The sequence below is a fragment of the Chrysochloris asiatica genome, unplaced genomic scaffold, assembly GCF_000296735.1.
Source record: "Chrysochloris asiatica unplaced genomic scaffold, ChrAsi1.0 scaffold00013, whole genome shotgun sequence".
Taxonomy (NCBI): domain Eukaryota; kingdom Metazoa; phylum Chordata; class Mammalia; order Afrosoricida; family Chrysochloridae; genus Chrysochloris; species Chrysochloris asiatica.
Genome location: NW_006408531.1, coordinates 17951349 through 17974641, shown reverse-complemented (window position 1 = coordinate 17974641; position 23293 = coordinate 17951349). Strand labels below are relative to the sequence as shown.

General features: G+C 40.0%; 1 protein-coding gene across 1 annotated transcript in view; it reads left to right on the top strand.

Moving 5' to 3' along the window:
• Positions 1-157: 157 nt before the first annotated feature.
• The window catches only part of TBPL1 (TBP-like 1), a 47300-nt gene continuing 24164 nt past the window's right edge, over positions 158-23293 (top strand). Inside the window, exon 1 of the mRNA XM_006834650.1 lies at positions 158-420. The gene's annotated coding sequence lies outside the window, so the exon portion shown is untranslated. The remainder of the gene's footprint in view (positions 421-23293) is intronic.

Below are 23293 nucleotides of genomic sequence, written 5' to 3'. Positions count from 1 at the left end.
AATCAGGTCTATCTCGTGGGTTGAAGAGGTTTGGGGACCAGGAAACAGGAAAATAGCGTTGAAGGGGAGGGAAAAAGTGACGGGAGCAGTGAGAGACGGAAATGAGTGGCTAGCGAGGAACAGAGGAGCGCCCAGTTTGGCGGCGCTCTAGCCTCGCGCGCTGTCTCTATGCTCCCCCGCGTCTCCTCTATTTATTGTCGCGGGGAAGCGGCAGCAGCCCCGTACCCGGAACAACAAAGCACGAAAGACGGAGCCCGAGCCTCGGGGGCTCCTAGCAACGGGCCGGGGCGGGAGTTCCATGGAGACTGGGGAGCGCGCCCGCCTCATCATCATTCTTGTCCTCCAGCTTATCCTTCGCGTGCGACGCAACCGGCAGCAGCGCTGCCGCCGCGTCCTCTGCCGCAGCCCCCTCTTCCCACGGTAACCCCATAGGCGACCCCGGGTGGGGGAAGCGCGGGCGGCGGGGCGGCCTGAGTGCCGGCTGCCGGGCGGCGGGGTGCCGGGCCGGCTTGCGAGCTCGGGCCGGGTTCGGGTGGACTGTGCGGGAGCAGCCGACTAGGCTGGGGGTAATTTAGTCGGGGAACCGAGGGAGCGTCCTGCTCTGAGGAGAATGAGGTACTGCTATTTGGGGATCTCTTTAGGGATAACGGGTGGGGGTGGGGCGCCGCTGCCCGGGAGCATTATGGAGCCGGTGTGGGGTAAGAACAGAGGCTTGGTCCGCTTTGTGCTAGCCGCCACAGGGAAAGACAGAGAAAGGGAGCCTCCCCGGGACTCTGTGGAGCCTTCGCCCAACAGAGACCGTGTAAAGATGCTCGGAGTCCGTTGCTTTTCAGAAAACTTCCAGCGGCCTCTGCCGCCGCGGGAAGGCTCTCGAATGGCAGGGCTGTTGGTTCCTGGTTCTGGCAGTATCATTAGTCTCGCTTTATTGTATTCTGATATATATTTAAAACAAAATCAGGTTTGATGTAAGAACGACCTGGAACTGAGGAAGAAAAAATAAACTGCAGGGATGAGGGTCGGGAAAAGCTTTTAGTAGCCGTAAAAGTAAATCTAATAGAGAATGACGGTTTTTAAAAATTTCTGTCTCTGCCGAGAGGTCCATCTACCGATTGTCAATGTACGTATTGCTGTAAGACTCAAAGTGCATCCAAACCACATCTGAGCTCTCTGACTGCATGTCACCTGCAGTTCCAAAAAAACGTCACTGGCAGGAACTAGAGGGGGCATGTGTATTGTGTGTTTAGGGTTAAGGACAGTTCCTTAAAATTGATGGTTCAAGAAAAGGGAATCAAACGTGGTGTGGTTTTTTTTTTTGACGAAAAAAGGTTCTCTGGGAAAAGTGAAAAAGAAATACACAGAGGTGGTTCAGCCATGCTGGCATAGAAAGTTTGAGAAAATGGCAGTTCATTCAAACCTAGAATGAACTTTTATCACTATTTGATCTAAAGAATTGTTCACAGTTTGATGTGACCAGTTTATACTGTCAATTTATACTGTCTTTTAAACCTTACATCACAAACATCTTAATGGTTTTACACTTTTCAAAGCTATTCAGGTCAGTTCACACAATACTAACCTATGGAATAATGAAAAGGCCACATTCAGTAAGCATATTTGTCTCTTGTTGGGGCTAGAGGTCTTAATATAAGGTTGAAGATTAAAGATGAAAATAAAATTTAAAAGTCATTGACAACTTATGGTTGGTTGCCCCCCATTTCTGTCATTAAACCTGTCTTCTCTGAAACTAAAAGGTGACATTCCCTTTTTCACCACTCCCTGCCCTCAAAAATCAGTATCAGAAACTGTATTATCTGCTAATATGTGCTCTTGATTGCTTGCCTGAGTCTTTAAGAGAGCTAATCAGAATACATTTTTTAACCAGCTAGACATTTTCATTTTAAGATTTTAACCTCTCATTGAGGTCTAGTGCCATTTGTTAAAGGAATTTTATGTGTGTGCAGAGATGGGCAGTTTCCTTGAACTGGGGTGGGATGGCAGACTCACTTCCCTGAGAGAGTTTTGATTGGGGGGGGGGGGTTGTTGTCAAACCCTAGTTTCCACCTTTAGCAACAACCCAATTTCTGCTCTCCCTGTTCTCTGTCCCAACAACTCCCAATGTTTGTTGTTGTCTTAGTTTATCTCCTTACTTGCGTCACATTCCAAATTTTTTATGCTGCATGTGTTACTTCTGTTTCATACAGTTTTCAGCATATTCCCTTGGCCTGCATATCCTTTTCATTAATGTTACTTTGCCTGTTGTATTTCCTTCTGTATCCCTTCCTTTGGAGGATTTTAGTGGTTGTACAGTACAACAGTTTAGGGCGTTAGGCTGAGAATCCAGAGATTGAATTGAAATAAGACATGCAAAAATATTCGAACATTTACAAAATAAAGGGCTTTTAGAAACCCAAGTTAATACTAATACTAGTGTTTCTATAAAAACACTGACTTTTAAAGGTGAATGGATTGTGAAATCTGCTGTGTTTTGCTTCGAACCATATATTTTCATAACTCATATTTGAAAAAATTCAATATTTCTTTTCTGTTTATTTTGTAGCTGAAAATTTGATGAAAATTACAGTTTACCAAATTTGAGAGAACTATTTTAAGTGATTACCACAATTTTTCTTTATGTAGAAAGTTGTCACATCAAAACTTTTATGGATATGTACATATAGGAATCTGCAGCATTTGCTGTAAAGTAGGATGAATACATGTGAAATATATTATTTGCAGAGTGGTATTTCTTGTGAATGTGACCAAGTATTTAAAAACCCAGCACAGACTATATAATTTAGTTGAGTGTATCAGTGCTGCATTCAGGTGAGGGAGGCCAGTAAGGGCCTAGTGATTGATTTCCTTCCGTTGCATCATAGATCTTGTGATGAAAGTCTTATTGTTATGAAGAATAATGTGTAAATTTATTAAGAGGAATTTATTGTAGAATGTTTTCAGTGTCTTAGTCAAAGCCTGTAGTGCTTTGAAAATTTAGCTGCATTGTGATGTTTGAAGTACTAAAGAGTTCTTGAAATTATATTTTTATCTGTTTCAACTTCCATATGCCTGATGTCATATCAGGTATACAAAGCTGGATGAAAGAGGTCTATCTCTGCAGATGTTTCTTGTGCACTGGTAGACAGAGAAATTACATACTTGAGTAGCAAAACACAACAGACACAAATTTGAATGTTAAATTCCGAATTACATACTGCCTGGTAGCAAAGTTATTGATACATCTAATTCAACATGCAGGCTGAGTTGGTGTTCCTTTAGGGGCAGGAGTATGAGCTGCCATCATGTTGTTGTGTATCCTGTTTGGGAGATTCCAGTGTTCTAGAAGATTGCGTATGCATCCCCACTCGTTGCCATCAGTCGGATCTGACTCACAGTGACTCCTGTATAGGGGTTCTGAGACTGTAAATCTTTCCCAGAGGTAGTAGACAGCCTCATTCTTCTGAGGAGGGGTTCATTCATGGGTTTATATATGTGTATGTGTGTATATTTATATTTTTATTTCACTTTAGAAGAATCGATATAGACTTAAGAAGACTGAGGGAACCCTTTTTGAAATCTAATTCCTGATCCCTGAAATTCTTGCAGAGTTTACACTGGATAGCTAACCAGAAGGTTGGTGGTTCAAATCCACCAGCTGCTCCTTGGAAACCCTGTCAGGGTCACTATAAGTCAGAACTGACTGGATGGCACAAAACAACAACAGCATCTTGACTGTAGGGATGCAGTTTTGAAAAGCAAAAATTCTTCAAATATAATTAAGTGTGTTTTAACCAGTTCAGAACAATTAAAAATAGTGGTTTACCACTTAAGGGGATATTTAAAGGGGTGCTTATTGTTGTTAAGTGCAGTAGAGTCATTTCTGACTCAAAACAACCTCATTTGGGGCTTCCAAGGAGCAAATGGTGAGTTTGAACTCTCACTTCATGGTTCAAACTGACTTTGCCGTCCAGTGCTTATCCTACAGCACCGCACCAGGACGCCCAAATGGGTACTTGTTGTTAAGTGCCTTTGAGTCAGTTCCGACTCATAGTAACCCTGTAATAGGGCTTCCGAGGAGTGACTGGTGGGTTTGAACCACCAATCTTGTGGTCAAGTGCTTATCCTACAGTGCTATGTTGTTGTTGTTAAAGTGCCGTTGAGTCGATTCCTAGGCATAGCAACCCTGTATAGGGTTTCCAAGGAGCAGTTGGTGAGCTGGAACTGCTCACCTTGCAGTTCAAAGGGCTTTGCAGTCTGGAGCATTAACCCACAGCGCCACACCAGGTCTCCATAAAGGACTCCAAATGGTGCTTATTGTTAAGTTCTGTCCAGTCAGTTCTGACCCATAGTGACCCTTCATAGGATTCCAAGGAGCGGCTGGTGAGCTTGAACCGCCGACCTTGTGATGCAAACTGACTTTGCAGTCCAACGCATTAACCCACGGCACCACACCGCCACACTAGGACTCTGAATGGGTGCTAGAGTATATAAATATCTAAGGTCTTTTCAGGCCATGTAGACAAATTTAATTTTTATACAGTGACTCAGTCAGGCCTTTATTTAAAGAGATTAGTGTGTAGTTGTGAAAAGGCAGGATTCCAGAAGTATGTTATTAATGGAATCAGGTTGTATCAGAAATTTTACTCATCTGGTCTTATCCTGTGTCTTCAAGATGATAAAATCCTAACTTGATGGCTGATTTTGTTCTGGGGAGCATCTGCTAGGGACTCTACTAAATATCAAGAAACACCTTTTAAAGTGGTTTCTGGGACAGTTCAAATCGGCCTTCTTATGGAAGTCAATAGTGAGACTAAAAGTTTCACCAAAGAATTCACTGTTCAAATTTGTCTGTGGGTGACTTTCACCGTGAAGAGAGAATACTAAAAATTAGGAGCTATGTTGAGGTCACAAGTTTCTCAGGACATGTGTGGGTGGCCTTAGAATTAAACTGTGCTTAGCATGGTGGATACCCTCTCCAGACATTGGCTCATGGCATTATAGAAGAAACAAAAACAAACAAAACTCATTTAGTGTGGACTTCAAGCATCTTAAAAGAAGTTTAAAAAAAAAAAAAAAATTCCACTTAATAAAATGGTTCCAAAGAATTGGTTCCAAAGTTGTTACCCTTCTCTCTTTGCTGAAGTATGAGTATTTTAATTGTCAGACAGAATGAACTTTTGATCAAAATCAGATTTTCGTGGGCATGGGGGTGGAAGGGATCGATTAATAAAGCATTTAAGATATGGACTGTGAACACAGCTGTCTTGGTTCTGTATTAGCTGTTGTTGTAAGTGCCGTCAAGTTTGTTCCGACTCATAGGGAGCCTGTATAGGGTTTTGAGGAGCAGCTGATTGCTTTGAACTGCTGTCTCATAGTGAACCCTGTATAGGGTTTTCTGAGGAGCCGATGGTGGGTTTGAACCACCAACCTTGCAGTTAGCAGTCTACTGCTTATGGCTTTAAATAGTTTAACTGCCCGAGCCTAAAGTTTCTCATTAGAATTGCCTTCAGGTTGCTCTGAGAAATGAGTGTAAAGCACTTAGAAAGTGCTTCACATTGGTAAACATTGAGTAAATTTTTAGCTAGTGACAGTAGAGAGGAGCCCTGGTGACAACAGTGGTCTAAACAAAACGGCCTAAGTTTGAATCCACCAGCTACTCCGCAGGAAAGACATGGCAGTTCGCTTCCTTAAAGATTGTTGTCTTGGAAACCCTATGAGGCAGTTCTGAGTTGGCGTCAACTTGCCAGCCATGGGATTCATCTGTTCTGGTTTGCTTTCCTTTGGTGGTGACACTAAGTGGTTAGTATATTAAAGGTGAAAAACTAGACCACGTGAATGCTGTGCTTCTTTCATTAGAGGCTTTCTTCTAAAACACTGAAATTCTTTCTTTGTGACCACTGGATATTTATTGGAGGGCTCATCTCTGTAGGTTTTAGAAGGGGGAGTATTTTTAATTTTGAATTGTCACAAAGGCATCTGGTTATCACTTGTGGCAGATGGACTAAGTAAAAAGAGACATCTCTGTTTCTTGGAAAAGGCAGGCCAACAAAGCCTGGGCTGGCACTGTGTTGCAGCTATTGAAAGGCTGTTTCCCTGTGGACTTACTGCTTGCTTAGTTGCATGGTATTTCTGAATAAAAGCAATAGACCCCAATGGTTTCATTTAGCAGGATTAGCCTTTCTTTCAAAGACTGTTTTTTACTTGTATAACCTAAATAGATGGTGAACTTGAAACTAGTTAGTGTCAGTGTAATGCCATTTAACTTGAGTTTCTGTGTCACTATAGTAGTTGTAAATAGCAGCTTTCGTGTAGTTTTAGAGGTAGTTGAAACTGCTGTTCTGCTCCAGTTATCAAGTGGCTCAAGAAAAACTGTATAGATTTGCAAAATTAATTGCTTATAGAAAAAAAGCTAAAGTCAAATGTTGAGGCTACCTAAGCCCTGGTGTAGCACTATTGGTTACTGTGCCAGACTGCAAAGCCGTTTGAACTGCAAGGTTTCGGCGGTTCAAGCTCACCAGCTGCTCCTTGGAAACCCTATACAGGGTCGCTTTGGGTCGGAATCGACTCCATGGCACTTAACAACAACAACAACCAGAAAGGTTGGTGGTTCAAACCCATCAGCCGCTACTCGGAAACCCTATGTTACTGCTGTTGTTAGGTGCTATCCAGTGAGTTCTGAGACATAGCGACCCTGTGTAGGCTTTCTGAGGAGTATAGTGGGTTTGAACTGCCAACCTTGTGGTTCGCAATCCAGGGCTGATCCAACAGTATCACCACCCCAGGAGTCCTGGAAACCCTGTGTTATTGTTGTTAAAGTGCCGTCCAGTTGTTACCGACTCATAGTGACCTGGGAGCGTGTCTGAGGAGCAGCTGGTGGCTGTAAACTACCGACTGACCTTGTCCAGTGCTGATCCTCCACCAGGACTCCAGAAACCCAATACCGGCTCACTGTTAGTCAGAACTGACTTAAACGGCACTAAATCACAACAGTCGGAAAAGAAATTGATAGAGCTTTGTTTAGGCTGCTGTTGACATGGGTACTTTTTAAAGTGAAGTCCAAATGTTTTAGTTGTATGGGCATTTTGAAAGCACTAGAAAAATAAATGTTTCTTCTTAAATAAAATTAATTGCAAAGTATTCTTTCCTATTTGGGCTAATGTTCAGGTGTTTGCTTTTTTTTAGTTAAATGTATTTTTATAAAATGCTATAGAGATTAATAGACAATAATATTATTTAAAGTGTTTTTGCTTTAAATGTACATGGGTAAAGTCTTATAATTTATTCTTCTAAGTAGTGCTGTTTTTGTTCACTTGTTTTAGTTGATTTTTATAAACCTCCCCCATACTAAAGAGCTTGGTAAATAGAGCTTGTATTTAAAGGTATGGATTTTGTTTTCTTGTTTAAAACGAGTAAAGTCTAATTGATACTATTGATTTAGTTGAGCAACTAGGCTTGCCAAAATGATTTGGTATTGGTATATTTTTAATATGATTTCCATAGCTATCATGGATTCTGGATCTAAAAGATACTGAGATGTTGTTGCTATTGTTAGATGCTGTTGCGTCTTTCCTGATTCAGATTCAGTGGCCTCCTGCCCAACAAGGAAGTACTGCCAGGTCCTGCACCAGCCCCACAGTTGTTAGGTTTGAGCCCATTGTTATTACCTCTGTGTCAAATTCATTTTCTTGATTGTCTCCTGTTTTTCTTTTTTCACTGACCCTTTATTTTACCAAGCATGGTGTCATTCTCCAGGAACTAGTCTCACCTGATAACAAACCTGAAGTATGTGAGATGAAATCTCTTCCTCCTAGCTTCTAAGCGGCATTCTGGTTGTACTTCCAAGACACATTTGTTTGTTCTGTCAATCCTTGGTATACTCAGTATTCTCGTCAGCACCATAGTTCAGATACATCAATTCTGATTCAGCCTTCCTTATTCATTGTCCAGCTTTCACGTACATTTGAGGAGATTGAAAATACCATGACTTGGTCAGGTACACCCCAGTCTTCAAAGTGACATCTGTGCTTGTGATTTTTAGCAGATTTCTCCAATACAGTACATCATTCGATCTCTTGACTGCTGCTTCCATGCACCTTGCTTTTGGATTCAACTAAAATAAAATCCTTGACAGATTTAATCTTTCCTCTGTTTATCATTCATGATGTTGTCTAGTGGTCTAATTGTGAGGTGTATATATTATATATAATATGTACATTATACACACACACACACACACACACACACATTGGTTCTTAGTACGTCAAGTCCTCTTGGCTTTCAGAAAGCAATGTTTTTGTCATATGCATACTATCAGGTTGTTAATGAGCCTCCCCCCAATCCCTATGTCATGATTTTCTTCATATAGTTCAGCTGCTGAGATTATTTGCTCAGCATGTAGATTGAATGATACGGTGAAAGGATACAACCCCGATGATGCACACCTTTCCTGACTTTAAAGCATTCAGTGTGCCCATGTTCTGTTCCACGGACTGCCTCTTGGTCTGCAGACAGGTTCTGCATGAGCACAATTGAGCATATGGAATTCCCACCCTTTGCAATGCTTGTCATGATCCACACAGTCAAATACCTTTACATAGTCATTAAGACACAAGTAAACATCTTTCTGGTATTCTTTGCTTTCAGCAGCATTCCATCTGACATCAGCAGTGATATATCGCTCAACCCATGTCCTCATCTGAATCAAGCTTGAATTTCTGGTAGTTTGCTGTTGTACTGCAGAAATTATTGAGAAAACAGGAAAATAGGGAACATGTTAACAAAATATGTGCATCCGTGTAACAAGTTGTATGTATTTTTTAGGATAAGCACTGGACTGCTGATGGCAAAGTCAGTGGTAGGGTTCAAACCTACCAGCCACTCCTTGGAAACTCTATACAGGGTCAATGTGAATCAGAGCTCACTCTGTTGCACCTAACAACAATAAGAGCTATGAGTCAGAATCAACTCAGTAGCTGTGGATGTGATTCTGTTGGCTTAAGGACTGTATAGTTTCTGGTGGCACAGATAGTTTGTACTCAACTACTTATGTAAAGGTTGGCAGTTAACCCACTCAGAAGTATCACTGAAGAAAGGCCTAGCAATGTGCTTCCATTAAGATTATGACCAAGAAAGCCCTATGAAGCAGTGTTACTCTGTAAAACGAGGTCACCATGAGTCAGAATCAAGTAGATAGCAATGGTTGAGATGGTTTTCTTTATTTTTGTTTTTAATATTGTTTGCTGCTGTTGTCGGATGCCTTCCAGTCACCTGACTCAGTGACCCTGTATATAACAGAATGAAACACTACCTGGTTCAGCGCCATCGTCATAGCTGTTAAACTTGAGTCCATTGCTGCTGCTCCAATCCATTTTGTTGAGGGTCATCCCCTTTTCCACTGATCCTCCGCTTTATCAAACAAGATGCCCTTCTCTAGGAACTGGTCCCTCCTGGTAACATTGTCCAAAATATGAGACACCAAGTTGTGCCATCCTGGCTTCTAAGGAGCATTCCAGCTATACTTCTTTGAGCACAGAATTGTTTGTTCTTCTGGCAGTCCATGGTACTTTTAATACTCTTTTCCAGCACCATAAATCAAATTCATCAGTTCTTCTATGGTCTCCCTTATTCGTTGTTCAATTTTCACATATATATGAGACTATTGAAAGTCTTGGGTCAGGCTCACTTTAGTCCTCAAGCGGTCTTGTGCAGCATATTCGCCTAACACAATATATCGTTTCATTTCTTGACTGCTCCTTCCTTCCATGAGTGGTGATTATGGATCCAAGCAAAATGAAGTCTTTGAAATCTTCACTGTTTTCTCCATTTATCATGATGTTATTTAATGCTCCAATTGTGAGGATTTTTGTTTTATTTACGTTGAGTTGCAACCCGAACATAGGGATGTGGTCTTTGATCTTTACCAGTAAGTATTTTAAGTCTTTTTCGCTTTCAGCAAACAAGATTGTATCATCCACATATCGCAGGTAGTTAATGAGTCTTCCTCCAATTCTGATGCTATGTTTTTCTTCACATAATCCAACTTCTTAGTTTATTTGCTCTTTATATAGATTGAATAAATATTGTGAAAGAATACCTGGTGGCAAACACTTTACCTGATTTTAAATTATTCAGTATCCCCTTGTTCTGTTGTAACAACTGCCTCTTGGTCTATGTACAGATTCTTAATTAGCACAATTAAGTGCCCAGGAACACCCATTTTTTGCAATGTTACACGTAGCTTGTTGTGATCTATACAGTCATAATCAATAAAGCGCAGGTTAAACATCTTTATGGTATTGTCTGTTTTCAGCCAAGATCGATCTAACATCAGCAATGGTATCGCTCATTCCATGTTCTTGTCTGAATCTGGTTTGACCCTCTAACCGTAGAATCCTTCAGTATTGCAAGTTGAGGCTTGACTTTGTTTCAGCTTGAGATATGCTGCGCATGTTCTTTTCTTTTTGGTTTTCAAACTCCACTTTGCACATTTCATTATAATACTTGATTTTGTCGTCTTGAGCTGCCCCTCAAAATTTTCTGTTCAGCTCTTTTACTTCCTCTTTTCTTCCATTCACTTTAGCATCCCTATGCTGGAGAACAAGTTTCAGGGCCTCTTCGGACATCCAATTTAATCTTTTCTTTCTTTCCTGTCTTTTTGATGACCTATTGCTTTCTTCTTGTATGATGTTCTTGATGTCGTGCCACAACTCTTCTGGTCTTTGGTCATTAGTGTCTAATGCAACATATCTGTTTTTGAGATGGTCTCTAAATTCAGATGGGATATGTTTAAGTTCATGTTTTGGCTCTCGTGGGCTTGTTTTCATTTTCTTCAGCTTCAACACAAACTTACATATGAGGAGTTGATGGTCTGTTCCACAGTCAGCTCCTGGCCTTTTGTTGACTGATGATACATCTTCCTACAGATTTAAAAAAAAAAAAAAGGATTTTTATTTCTTTATATTTCATCTGGTTTGGTCCATGTGTGTAGTTGCTGTTTAGGTTTTTGAAGAAAAGTATTTGCAGTGAATAAGTCTTTGATCTTGCAAAATTCTATTTTGTGGTTTCCAGTATCATTTCTATCACCAAGGCCATATTTTTCAACAACTGATCCTATCTATCGTTTCCAACTATCACATTTCAGTCACCAGTACACCTTGATTCCATATTTTAATCAATTTCAGACTGAAGACATTGGTAGAATGCTTTAATTTCATCATCACTGGCTTTAATGGTTGATGCGTAAATTTGAATACTGGTGGTATTAACTGATCATCCTTTTAAGCATTTGAATATTGTCCTATCACAGACAGTATTATACTTCAGAATAGATGTTGAAATGTTCTTTTCTACTGTTCCTCTTGAATTTGTCGTTCCTGGCATAGTAAACCATATGATTGTCTGATTCAGAATGGCTAACACCAGTCCATTTCAACTCACTAATACCTTGAGTCTCAATCTTTATGGATTCCCATCTCATTTTTTTACTATTTTATAGTAAACATTCAGAAGTAGTCCTCTTGTCCTTCTTGATCATGTGTCTGTGTCTGGCAGGTCAGCTGAAGCCTGTCCAACACGATGACCCTACAGGTGTTATAATACCGAGGGCATAGTTGCCTGCATCGCAGCAGCATGCAAACCACCAGAGTACGTCAGACTGATAGATGAGTGGTGGTTGAATACTGTGTTTGGAGATTTTTAGGAAAATGGGTATCCATGGTATCAGTACTATTGTCCAGAGTAAAGCTTTTGTGTTTCAAGATAATGTTCCACATATTGCTACTGTTCTTTCTACTACAGTCTTTTTTTTCGGGGACTAATATTGCTGTCATCTTCATATAATCCAGCTTCTTGTATTATTTGTTCAGCATACACAGATTGAGTAAGTATGGTGAAAGAATACAATCTAATACACACCTTTCCTGATTTTAAAACATTTAGTGTTGTCCCCATGTTCTGTTTGAATGACTGCCTTTTGGTCTGTGTATAGGTTCTTCATGAGCATAATTAAGTGTCTGGAACCACCCATTCTCTGCAATGTTGTCCATAGTTTGTCATGATCCACACAGTTGAAAGCCTTTGCATAGTCAATAAGGTACAGGTAAATATCTTTCTGGTATTCTCTGCTTTCAGCCAAGATCCATCTGACGTCAACAGTGATGTTCCTTGTTCCATGTCCTCAATCAGTTCCCAGAGCCTTGTTCTTTGCTAATGCCGTCAGTGTAGCGTGGCCTTCTTCTTTCAGTATGCAGATGATACGGTCTTGCTTACTGATAGTGAAGAGGACTTAAAATACTTACTGATGAAGATCTTAAACTACAGCCTTCTGTATGAGTTGCATCTCAATGTAGAGAAAATAAAAATCCTCACAACTGGACTAGTATATCTTAATAAATGGAGAAAAGATTTAAGTTGCCAAAGACTTCATTTTGTTCTAACCCATTATCAATGCTCATGGAAGCAGCAGTCAAGAAATTAAACGGCATATTGAATTAGACAAATCTACTACACAAGACCTCTATAAATTATTTAAGAACAAAGATGTCAATTTGAGGACTAAGGTGCGCTTGACCCAAAACATGGTGTTTTCAGTAGTCTCCTATGTATATGAAAGTTGGACAATAAATAAGGAAGACTGTAGTACATTTGATACATTTGATTTATGGTGTTGGAGGAGAAGAGAAAAGGTAACATCCATGGACTGCCAGAAGAACAAACAAATCTGTTGGAGGAAGTACAGCTAGAATGCTCCTTAGAATACAGGCTGATGAGACTTTGTCTCTCATACTTCAGACATGTTATCAGAAAGGATCAGTCCCTGGAGAAGAACATCATGCTTAAAGTGGTGGGTCTGCGAAAAAGAGGACGACTCCCAGTGAGATGGCTGGCGCAGTGATATCAGCAGTGAGCGCAGATAGATCAATTGGGATGATGGCGAAGTACCAGGCAGTGTTTTGTTATGTTGTGCATAGGGTCTCTGTGAGTTTGAGCCGACTTGACAGCATCTAATAACAGCAATAATATTCTGTCCTATAACTATAAAATTTTATAAAGCCCCAAAATGTAAAAATGAAGCTTGACTGGTTTTTGGTTAATTATCATAGTCAAAATTGTAGCACTCCAGGATAATGTATTGGATCACAGGGTCAGTTTGAGGCACAGGGTCGGTGCTTCATACCCACCATCCGCTCCTTAGAAACCCTATACATGGTTGATATGAGTCGGAATGGCACATAACAACAGCAACATTGTTTGAGGAGTCTTGGCATGACACTATAGGATAAGCATTGTTAATTACAAGATTGGAAGTTCAAATCCACCAGCCACTCCTCAGAAACCCTATACAGGGTAACTATGAGTTGGAACCGACTTGATGGCACTTAGCAACATCGTTGTTTGGAGAGCTGTGGTGGCACTGTCGGTTAGGTGTTGGAATGCTCATTGCATCATTGGCTATTTAAACCCAGCAGCCACTCCACAGAAGAAAGATGAAGGTGTCTGCTCCCATAAAGAGTTATAGTTTCAAAACTTTTAAGTCCAAATGAACTTGATGGCAGTGGGTTTGGTTATTGGTTTTGCTATTATTTTAAGAGCCCTCGTGGTGAGATGGGTAAAGTGTTATGTTGGTAACTGAAAGTTCATCAGTTTTAATCCACAGCTGCTCCTCAACACAGACCTGGTATGCTAAATCTCAAAGGCTCACCATTTTCTTAATTCTCTTTTTTTTTGTCTTGGATTGAGGTGGGGAGCCTGAGGTAAAAATTGTGACATTAGTCAGCTACTGATAAAATGCTCTTTGAGTAATAATTCTGTCATCTTGTCCACAGCATATTTACTAATATAAATCTGTAAATCAGTATAGCAGCAAAAAACTTTGCCTGCCCAGTAAGCTTGGAACTTCAAACGTACTACATAGTGAGAAACTACTTGGATAATTGCAAAATTTGTAGGTGCCTTAAAAAAAAAAAAAAATCTATCTCTTAAAAGTGACATGCTGTCTGTGATAAGGTAATATCCATGTGCCTCTTAACTTACTCTTTCTAGGCGTTTTATTGTGCTGTTGTTACGGCTGTTAAGTTAGTTCCGACTCATAGTGACCCTGTTTAGGGTTTCTGAGGAGCGTGGCTGGTGAGTTTGAACCACTGACCTTGCAGTTCAAAGTGGCCTTGTGCTTTATTTTACATTGCCAAACCAGGACTCCAGGTGTTTGTTTATTGCCTGTTAAATTGGAAGAATTTCAGATGTCTGAAACTGTATTCTTATTTTTCTTGTGTTGTATCTTTAGCCTTACTTTATAAAACAGGAAATAATAGTTTTAGCGTCAAACCTTGCTTAATGGCATCATTGATCTTGAAGACTGTTTAATTGGTTGATTGTTCCTGAGAGTGACTGACAGATTGTGATATTGGAATAGCCTTAAGATTTAGATGAATTAGGACCCTTGTTAGAGAAGTAAAAGAGAGATACTGTTAGAGGGAACCAAAAAACCCACTTGTCATTGGATTGATTCCAACTCATAAGAACCCTGTGTAGGGTTTCTAAGATTGTAAATCTTCACAGGAGCAGACAGGCTTCCACTGGTGGGTTTGAACCATTGACCTTGCAGTTAGCAACCCAATTCCTAACTCGTAGCACCACTAGGAGTATATATCAAAACTGCTGGGAGTTTGTGTGTGTGTGTTAGTTAAAATAATTATTTCCTTACATCAGAAATGTATTGCATTTCTATACTTGTAAAAGTTTCTGAAACATAGTTTCCCTTCAGGATTTTGGGGACAGAACATGAGCCAGTGATAATTTGTTAGGTTGTTGTTGTTGTTAAGTGCCATCTTGTCAGTTTTGACCCATAGCAAGCATGTATAGGATTTCCAAGGAGCAGCTGATGAGCTCAAACTGTTGACTTTGTGGTTCAGCACATACCAGAAGGTGCAGTAGGATACTGAGGGAGAACTTGAGTGCTTTAGGGCTACCCTTGGTTTGGGGTGCTCTTCTTCTAGTTCTCCTTACATCTCACTCTAAGGATAATTTCTTATATATGAGGAAAAGGCCTTTCTGGATCTTCCTCATAAACTTTCTCTCCTGTCATCTTGTTTATTTCCTTTATAACATAGATGATGTTCTCTGATGATTTTCATTGCTTTCTGTTTGCTCTTCTGGAATATACATGCCTTAAGGGTTGCTTATGGACCGCTTGGTTCTGTGCTATATGCCCAGTGTCTAGTCACAGTGCCTGGGTCACATCAGTTGTATAATGAATAAATGCAAGTATGAGTAGCATATTATTTGCTGAAGGAGTCGGGAAAGGGCACTCAGAGTCATGAACGGTGTGCTGTTGTCAGCAGTTTGTAAGGTATGTTGGAAGGTGGAGGCCGGATTATGAAAGACGGTTGCAAACTGCAGTACAAAGCAAACAGATGTGATTCTTTTTTGCCTCTATAAGAGAGCCAAGAGATGTTTCTTCAAGCAGGGGTGTGGCACATGAGGAAGCTAATTCTGGTAGCTATTTGGTAAATGGACTAGATGCAGGAGACAGTAAAGAGAGTTCCATTAGGAAGCTGTAGCTGAAACGACATATGAGAAAGCTAAAATTAAACTCTGATGCTGTGCAGGAAAGAGGCTCAAGTAGATGTTAATGGGGTATTAGGAGAAAAGAGAAAGAAGGGCGATTCTGAAATTTCTGATTAAAATGAGTGAGTCAAAATTAAGGATCAAGAGAGAATGTGTATTTTGGAGGGGATTAGTGAATTGTTTTGAGTGCATATGCCTAATTTAGTGAATGTGTGTAATTGGCCAGTGGGCATATAGATTCAGATCCCTGATAAGTCATGATTGTTGTAGGAAGCATATGTTTATAGACAGCAGTTGAAACCTGGAAAGCTTAAGGAGCAAAAAGACTTAAGGCCATGTTTTATGACATTACAAGGGATATAAGAAATGATAAAGAGCTGAACAGAAAGTTTCAAAGGACAGCTAAAGGAGAAAAAAGTGAAGTAATAAAATATGCAAAGACCTGGAGTTAGAAACGAATACATTTAAACATTGAGTTGTAGTATTGAAAGATTCTGTGGGCAAAATATGGACCGATACAGGAAGCATCAAAAGAAAATGGAAGAAATACACAGAATCACTACACCAAAAGTAATTGGCAGATGTTTAGACATTTTAGGAGATAACATATGTTCAAGAATGCGTGGTACTGAAGAAAGAAGATCAAGCTGCACTGAAGACATTGGTGAAAAACAAGGCTTCAGGTGGTGGTGGTTGGTGGTTATGTGCCGTGGAGTCGGTTCCGGACTCATAGCGATCCTGGACAGGGTTTCCGAGGCTGTATGTCTTTATGGGAGCAGAAAGCCTCATCTTTCTCCCGCGGAACAGCTGGTAGTTTCGAACTGCTGACCTTAAGGTTCACAGCCCGATTCGTAATCACTACGCTACCAGAGTTCCGCTAGAATACCAATTATACTGTTTCAACAAACTGATTCAGTGCTGGAAGCACAAACTATGTTATGCCAAGAAATCTGGAAGACATAGATATCTAGCCAACCAACTGGAAGAGATCCATATTTGTGCCCATTCCAAAGAAAGGTGATTCAAATGTTCAGATTATTGAACAATAACATAAATACCATGTGCAAGTAAAATTCTGCCAAACATAATTTTAAAATGGTTGCAGCAGTACATCTGCAAGGAGCTGCCAGAAATGCATGCTAGATTCAAAAGAGAACTTATAACAAGGGGTCTCATTGCTGATGTCAGATGGATCTTAACTGAATGCAAAGAATACCAGAGAGCTATTCACTTGTGTTTTATTGATTATGCAGAGGCATTCGACTGTGTAGATCATAACAAGCTATGGATAACATTGCAAAGAGTGGAAATTTCAGAACTCTTAATTGGTGCTCATGGGGAGCCTGCACATAGAACAAGAGGCAATCATTCGAAAGAACAAGGAGTTGGCTGCGTGGTTTAAAATCAGGAACGTGTACATCAGGATTCTATCTTTTCACCATATTATTCAGTCTGTATGCTAAGCAAATAATCTGAGAAATTGGACTGTATGAAGAAGAATATGGCATCAGGATTGGAGAAATGGCTAATTAACAACCTGAGATATGCAAATGACATGACCTTGCTTGCTGAAAGCCAAGAGGACATGCAGAACTTTCTGATGAAGAGTGAAGATTTCAGTATGGTCTACAGCTCAATGTTATAAAAATAAAATGCCTCATAAACGGACCAATAAACAACAACATGATAAATGGAGAAAATATTGAAGTTGTCAAGCATTTCGTTTAACTAGGATCAGCAATCAGCTCTCATGGAATTAGCAGTCAGGAAATCAAAGGAAATTTGCATTGGGCAGATCTACTGCACAAGACCTCTATAAAGTGTTAAAGAGCAAAGAGGTCACTTTGAGGACTAAGGTGCGCCTGACCAAAGCCATGGTATTTTCAGTCACCATATATGAATGTGAAAACTGGACAATAAATAAAGAAGATTGGAGAAAATTTAATGCATTTGAAATATTAATAATTATTGGAAGTTTCATGTGCTGCCTGAAGAATGAACAAATATGTCTTGAAGAAAGTACAGCCTTCTTGACAAGACTTCATCTTTGTATTTTGGACATGTTATTAGGAGGGCCCCACCCTGGAAAAGAACATTATACTTGGTAAAGTAGAGGGTCAGCCTCAGAGAAGACTCTGGGTAAGATGAGTTTGACACAGTGGCTGCAACGGTGGGCTCATATATAACAATTGTGAGGATGATGCAGCACCAAGCAGTGTTCTAATCCATTGTGCATAGGGTTGCTGTGAGTTGGTAGTGATTCAAAGACACCTAACAACAGCAGACCCATTTGAGTACGTGAAAAAAATAACTGCTTCCTCAGGTACACATACAAGCTTGTGTGAGTTATGTGTCCGTAGAATTTCTTGGAGTTCCTAGCCCTCTAGAATCTGCCCTTGAACTTCTCAAGGACTGCTGTGGCCTTCAAATTAAGAACCTGTGATTTAAGGAGCAGGTGAAGTATTTGAGGGGAGAGGAGAGCCCAGCTCAGGAAAGGTGCTTCATGAGCCAAGGATGGCAAGTTGAGAGGGAGAATTTTGAGAATCAGATTATCCAGTATCTTATATTCTAGAGGGGTCCAGAAAGAGAGAACTTCAACTGTGCCAGTCGGTTCATGAATGAGCCGACATTTCAGTACCGTGAAGAGACAGTCTGCAGATTGGAATGGTGCTGTTCATGGATGGGAGGTAAGGAAACAAGGCATGGTAAACAGAGTGTAGAAAATTTGATGTTCTATATTGTAAACTGTTCTAATAAAGAGAATAGATCACATATAAGGACATATAAGATCACATATGGAAAACTCTAGTACTTTGGTGACCTATTAAGACATTTCAGTTCATTGATTCTTAACTGGCTGTTCCTTAGATACATTTTGAAATATATATATATTTGCTAAGTGCTGTTGAGTCGGTTCCAACTCATAGTGACCTTGTATAGAGTTTCCAAGGAGTGGCTGGTGAGTTTGAACTGCCAACCTTGTGGTTCAGACCAACCTTACATTCCAGTGCTTTGTCCCACAGTGCCACACCAGGACTCCTATATTTAGACATACATTGTTGTTAAGTGCTGCCGAGTCAGTTCCGACCCATAGTGACTTTGTAGGATCAGCAATGGACTTCAAACCACAAGATCGGCAGTTCAAACCCATGAGCTGCTCCTTGGAAACCCTATGAAGGATCAGTATGAGTCGGAACTGACTTGACAGCACCTAACAACAATAATATGTGTGTGTGTGTGTGTGTGTGTAGATGTGTGTGTATGTATATATATATATATATATTTTAGGCAAATTGCACAAGACCTTTTTAAAGTGTTGAGGAGCAAAGATGTCAGCTTGAGGACTAAGGTGCGCCTGGCCCAAGCCATGGTGTTTTCAGTAACCTCATATGCATGCGAAAGCTGGACAGTAAATAAGGAAGACCATGGAAGAATTGATGCTTTTGAGTTATGGTGTTAGAGGAGACTATTGAAAGTACTTTGGGCTGCCAAAAGAACAAACAGGGCTGTATTTGAAGACGTGCATGCAGCCAGAGAGCTCCTTGGAGGCCAGGATGGCCAAACTTCGTCTCTCATACTTTGGTCATACTGTCAGAAGGGACCTGTCTCTGGAGAAGGATATCATGTTTGGTAGGGTGCAGGGTCAGAGAAAAGAGGAAGACCCCCAGTAAGGTGGATTGGCAAAGTGGCAGCATCACTGGGCACAAGCGTGGCAACAATAGTGAGGTTGGCCCAGGATCGGGCAGTGTTTCATTCTGCTGTGCATAAGGTCGCTATGAGTTGGTACTGACTCGCTGGCACCTAACAACAACAGCAACAGTATGTATCCCGTCACTGGAGTCCTGTTGTGGCACTATAGGATAAGCACTGTTGCTATTAAAATAGGCACTGGACTGCTAACCACAAGGTTTCTGCTCCTCAGAAACCCTATAATGCAGGGTCACTCTGAGTTGGAACCGACTTGATTGCACTTAACAACAACAACAGCAGCAGCAGCAGTAGGACTTCCATCACTGGAGCCTTACCCCAGATCAATTAAATCAATATCTCTGAGGTGGAGTGAGGGTGAGCTTCTACAGTCTATTTTGTTTTGTTTTATGTGTTTCTTGATAATATTCAGTGTTACAGTAAAAGAATTCTTAATCACTCTTACTTAGTTGATGTTGTTAAGTGCCATGGAGTGTGTTCCAGCTCATAGCTACAGAGTTTCGAAGGAACGAACATCTGGTGTGTTTGAACCACCAGCCTTGCAGTTAGCAGTCCAGTGCTGATTCTGTAGCAGTACAGCAGGACTCCTAATGACTTCCCTTACAGTGGTAGTAGTTTTAAGTCAGTGTTCTTTATTTAGCCTTTCTTATAGGACTTAGTTTTCAATTTCTAAAAATGTGATGTTTTTCTTTGGGACTGTAGCCAAGTTCTCCATATTTATTTATACCTTTTGAGTGACACAGCCCTAGTCAAGTAAAGGCCTGACTAGTTCTAAGTGAAGTAAAATTAGCTAGTGATGCTTATATTTGGAAAGAATATTCATTCTAGTATAATCTTGTTTGCTTTAAATATGTTGCATTTCTTACTTAAACAAAACAAAAATGTTTTATAATCAGAAAAGCTTAAAACCTTGTGCATTATTTCCCAAGTAGCTAATTTTATAAACATTCCTTCTTTCTCTTAAAATGGCACCCATACTTAGACCTTAAACAGGTTGTTTATGCTAGAACAAAGATTTTGTAAATAAAGGGTAAGCGTGTTAAAGAATCTGTCAAAATAGGAAATTTTACCTGTTGTATTTTCACCTTATGGTGTTTTCCTTTGAGTAAATTTTTGATTAGGTGTCAACTGTTTATGTTTGAATACTGCCTTGAACACCTTTGCCATAAAATCAAAGAGCTTTGAGCTTTATGCATGCCAACCCTGACACCAACAGAAGCAGAAAGAGAGTTTATTTGGTTTCAGTTCAAACTCACCAGCCACTCCTGGGAAACCCTGACTGGACAGCAGTAACAACAACAAGAACAGCTGTTATCTACTTCAGGAACTAACATACATACTTGCAGATGAAATTCAAATGTAAAACAGTTGGCATCGAGCTAATTCCAAATACAAATGACATTGGAAAACTATGCTATTAGTATCAGATAATGGTTAAATGAGTTTTCACAGATCATGGTCACTTAATTTAGCTAACTTTAGGACAAACATCAACAGATTTTTAAAATGATAAAATATAATGTAGGAAGATAGGAACACACATTAAGACCTGCTCTAGAAAACTGATACCTTGCAATTAAATGAACATATAAACTTTCATTTTTAATATTAATACTTAATATTCAAATTTGTGGTACTTCTGATTATCTTAATTTTACAACTACCTAGCTAAGTAAATTTAGCAAAATGTCTCTTTTCTATGTAATATGTAATAGACTTGTTCAATGTCCTTAGGTAGAACAAAGGATTAACTCATTAGGCTCCTAATCAAAAGACTGGTGGTTTGAGTCTGCGTAGAGGTACCTTGGAAGAAAAGCCTGGCAATACACTGAAAAATCAGCCATTAACAGCACTGTGGAGCACAGTTCTCATCTGCTCTAACATACATGGACCATCATGAGCCAGCGTTGACTTGACAGCAGATAATTTTATTTTAATAAATTGTATCAGATGCTCTCCTCTGTGTCCTCCAATTTGTTTTTGTTTGAAATGGTTTTTTAAAAAAAATTCACCCTCAACATTATTTTTTTAAAAAAATACTAATTTTGTTTAACATCCATGAGAATTATATTCATTTTATTCCCTTTGTTTTTATATTTGGAAGGAACATCACCTGTTTGTGTGTGTGTCTGTTCCAGAATCTGATGAACACAGCAAATAACTAGAAGCCCTTTTCACTTTTGAACATTTTTCTACTCATGAAAGATGAATAAAGGAGGTAATAATAGTAACAATGAAAATTGCTAAATATGAATTGCCAAGTATTGTGCTAAGTGCTTTATTTAAATTTTCACAACATTCTGCAATACGTCCTGTCACCTGCCTTAATTTGCAACTGAGGACTTTGAGGAGAAAAGGTGTTAAGTAACTTACACAAGGCCACACAGCTGCAAGTGGTAGAGTCTGGATTTAACTCAGGCCCTCTGCTTCATAGTCTGTCTGCTTTGTTTGTGTGTGTAAGAAAGCGAGAGAAAGTAATTGCTTTTTGAAAATCCCAAGTTAACAATTAAGCTCCACAAACTGTAGGATATAGACTTCTGGTGTCACGCTGTGGATAAGCAGTGGACTGCTAACCACAAGGTCGACAGTTCAAATCAACAAGTTAATCTGTGGGAGAAAGATGAGGCCTCTGCTCCCATAAAGATTCACAACCTCAAACACCCAATACTCATAGGGTCGCTGTGAGTCAGAACTGACTTGATGGCACCCAATCAACAACAACAACACTTTATTGAGTATGTATAGTGTTTAGGGAACTGTATCAAAACACGGGTACAAAAATAAGATTTGATCTTGCTTAGGGAAGAGCTTATTGTCTATAAAGGAGACATATATAAATAGAAAACTCTACTGTCAGTATGTTGTGGTTAAATGCCGCTGAGTCAATTCCGACTCATATTGACCTTATCTAGGGTTTCCAAGGATGAAAAATACTGGGTTGGTAGTATGCATAGTAGCATGGTAATGGAACTGAGGATGGGAATTCCTTGTCTTGACTCTAAGGATAGTGTATGTCACTCATGATAGTTTTCGTTAACTTTCTATACCGCAAAGAGATGGATTGACACCATGGCAGCAGCAATGGGCTCAAGTGTTAACAGTGTGAGGATGGTGCAGGACTCGGAAGTCTTTCATTCTGTTGGACTTAGCATGGCTGTGAGTTGGAATCGACTCAGTGGCACCGAACAACAACATACCCTTTTAAAGTAGCCCTGGTGACCTATAGAGTAAGCACTGAACCACAAACTGCAATGTCAGCAGTTCAAACCCACCAGCAGCTCTTTCAGAGAAAAATGAGACTTTCTGCTCCTGTTAAGATTTACAGTCTTACAAACCCTACACAGGGTTGCTTTGAGTTGGAACCATCTTGATGGTAGTGGGATACCTTTCTAAAGGAGCCCTAGTTGTGTTGTAGGATAAGCACTGGACAGACTGCTAACCACAAGATCAGTTTAAATTTATCAGCCTCTCTCTCTTGAGGAGAAAGGTGAAGCTTTCTGCCCTTGTAAAGGTTTACAGCCTTGGAGACCTTTTACAGGGTTGCTATGAATTGGAATCAGCTTCATGGTAGTTGTGTGGTTCTAACCTCAGGGTCAGCAGTACAAAACTACCAGCTGTTTCACAGGAGGAAGATGAGGCTTTCTGCTCCCGTAAAGATTTACAGCCTCAGAAACCCTGTACAGGGTCGCTATGAGTCAGAACCGATTCCACGGCACAATAACAACAACATAAGGAAAATGGAAATCCACACAACTGAATCAATAAATAACACCGTGATAAATGGAAAAAAGACTGAAGTTGTCAAATGACTTCATTTTGCTTGGATCCGAAATCAGTGCTCTTGGAAGCAGCAGTCAAGAAAGCACATGACCTACCTAACAGCAATAACTATTAGGGTATAGATACTTGGGTTTCCAAATTTTCAGATCCAATCTCGACTTAGACCTGTCTTGAGTTATGGACTTGTATATAACGGTCTACTCAGTATCTCCTCTTGGATGTCTCACAAGTTCCTTTAGTATAATGT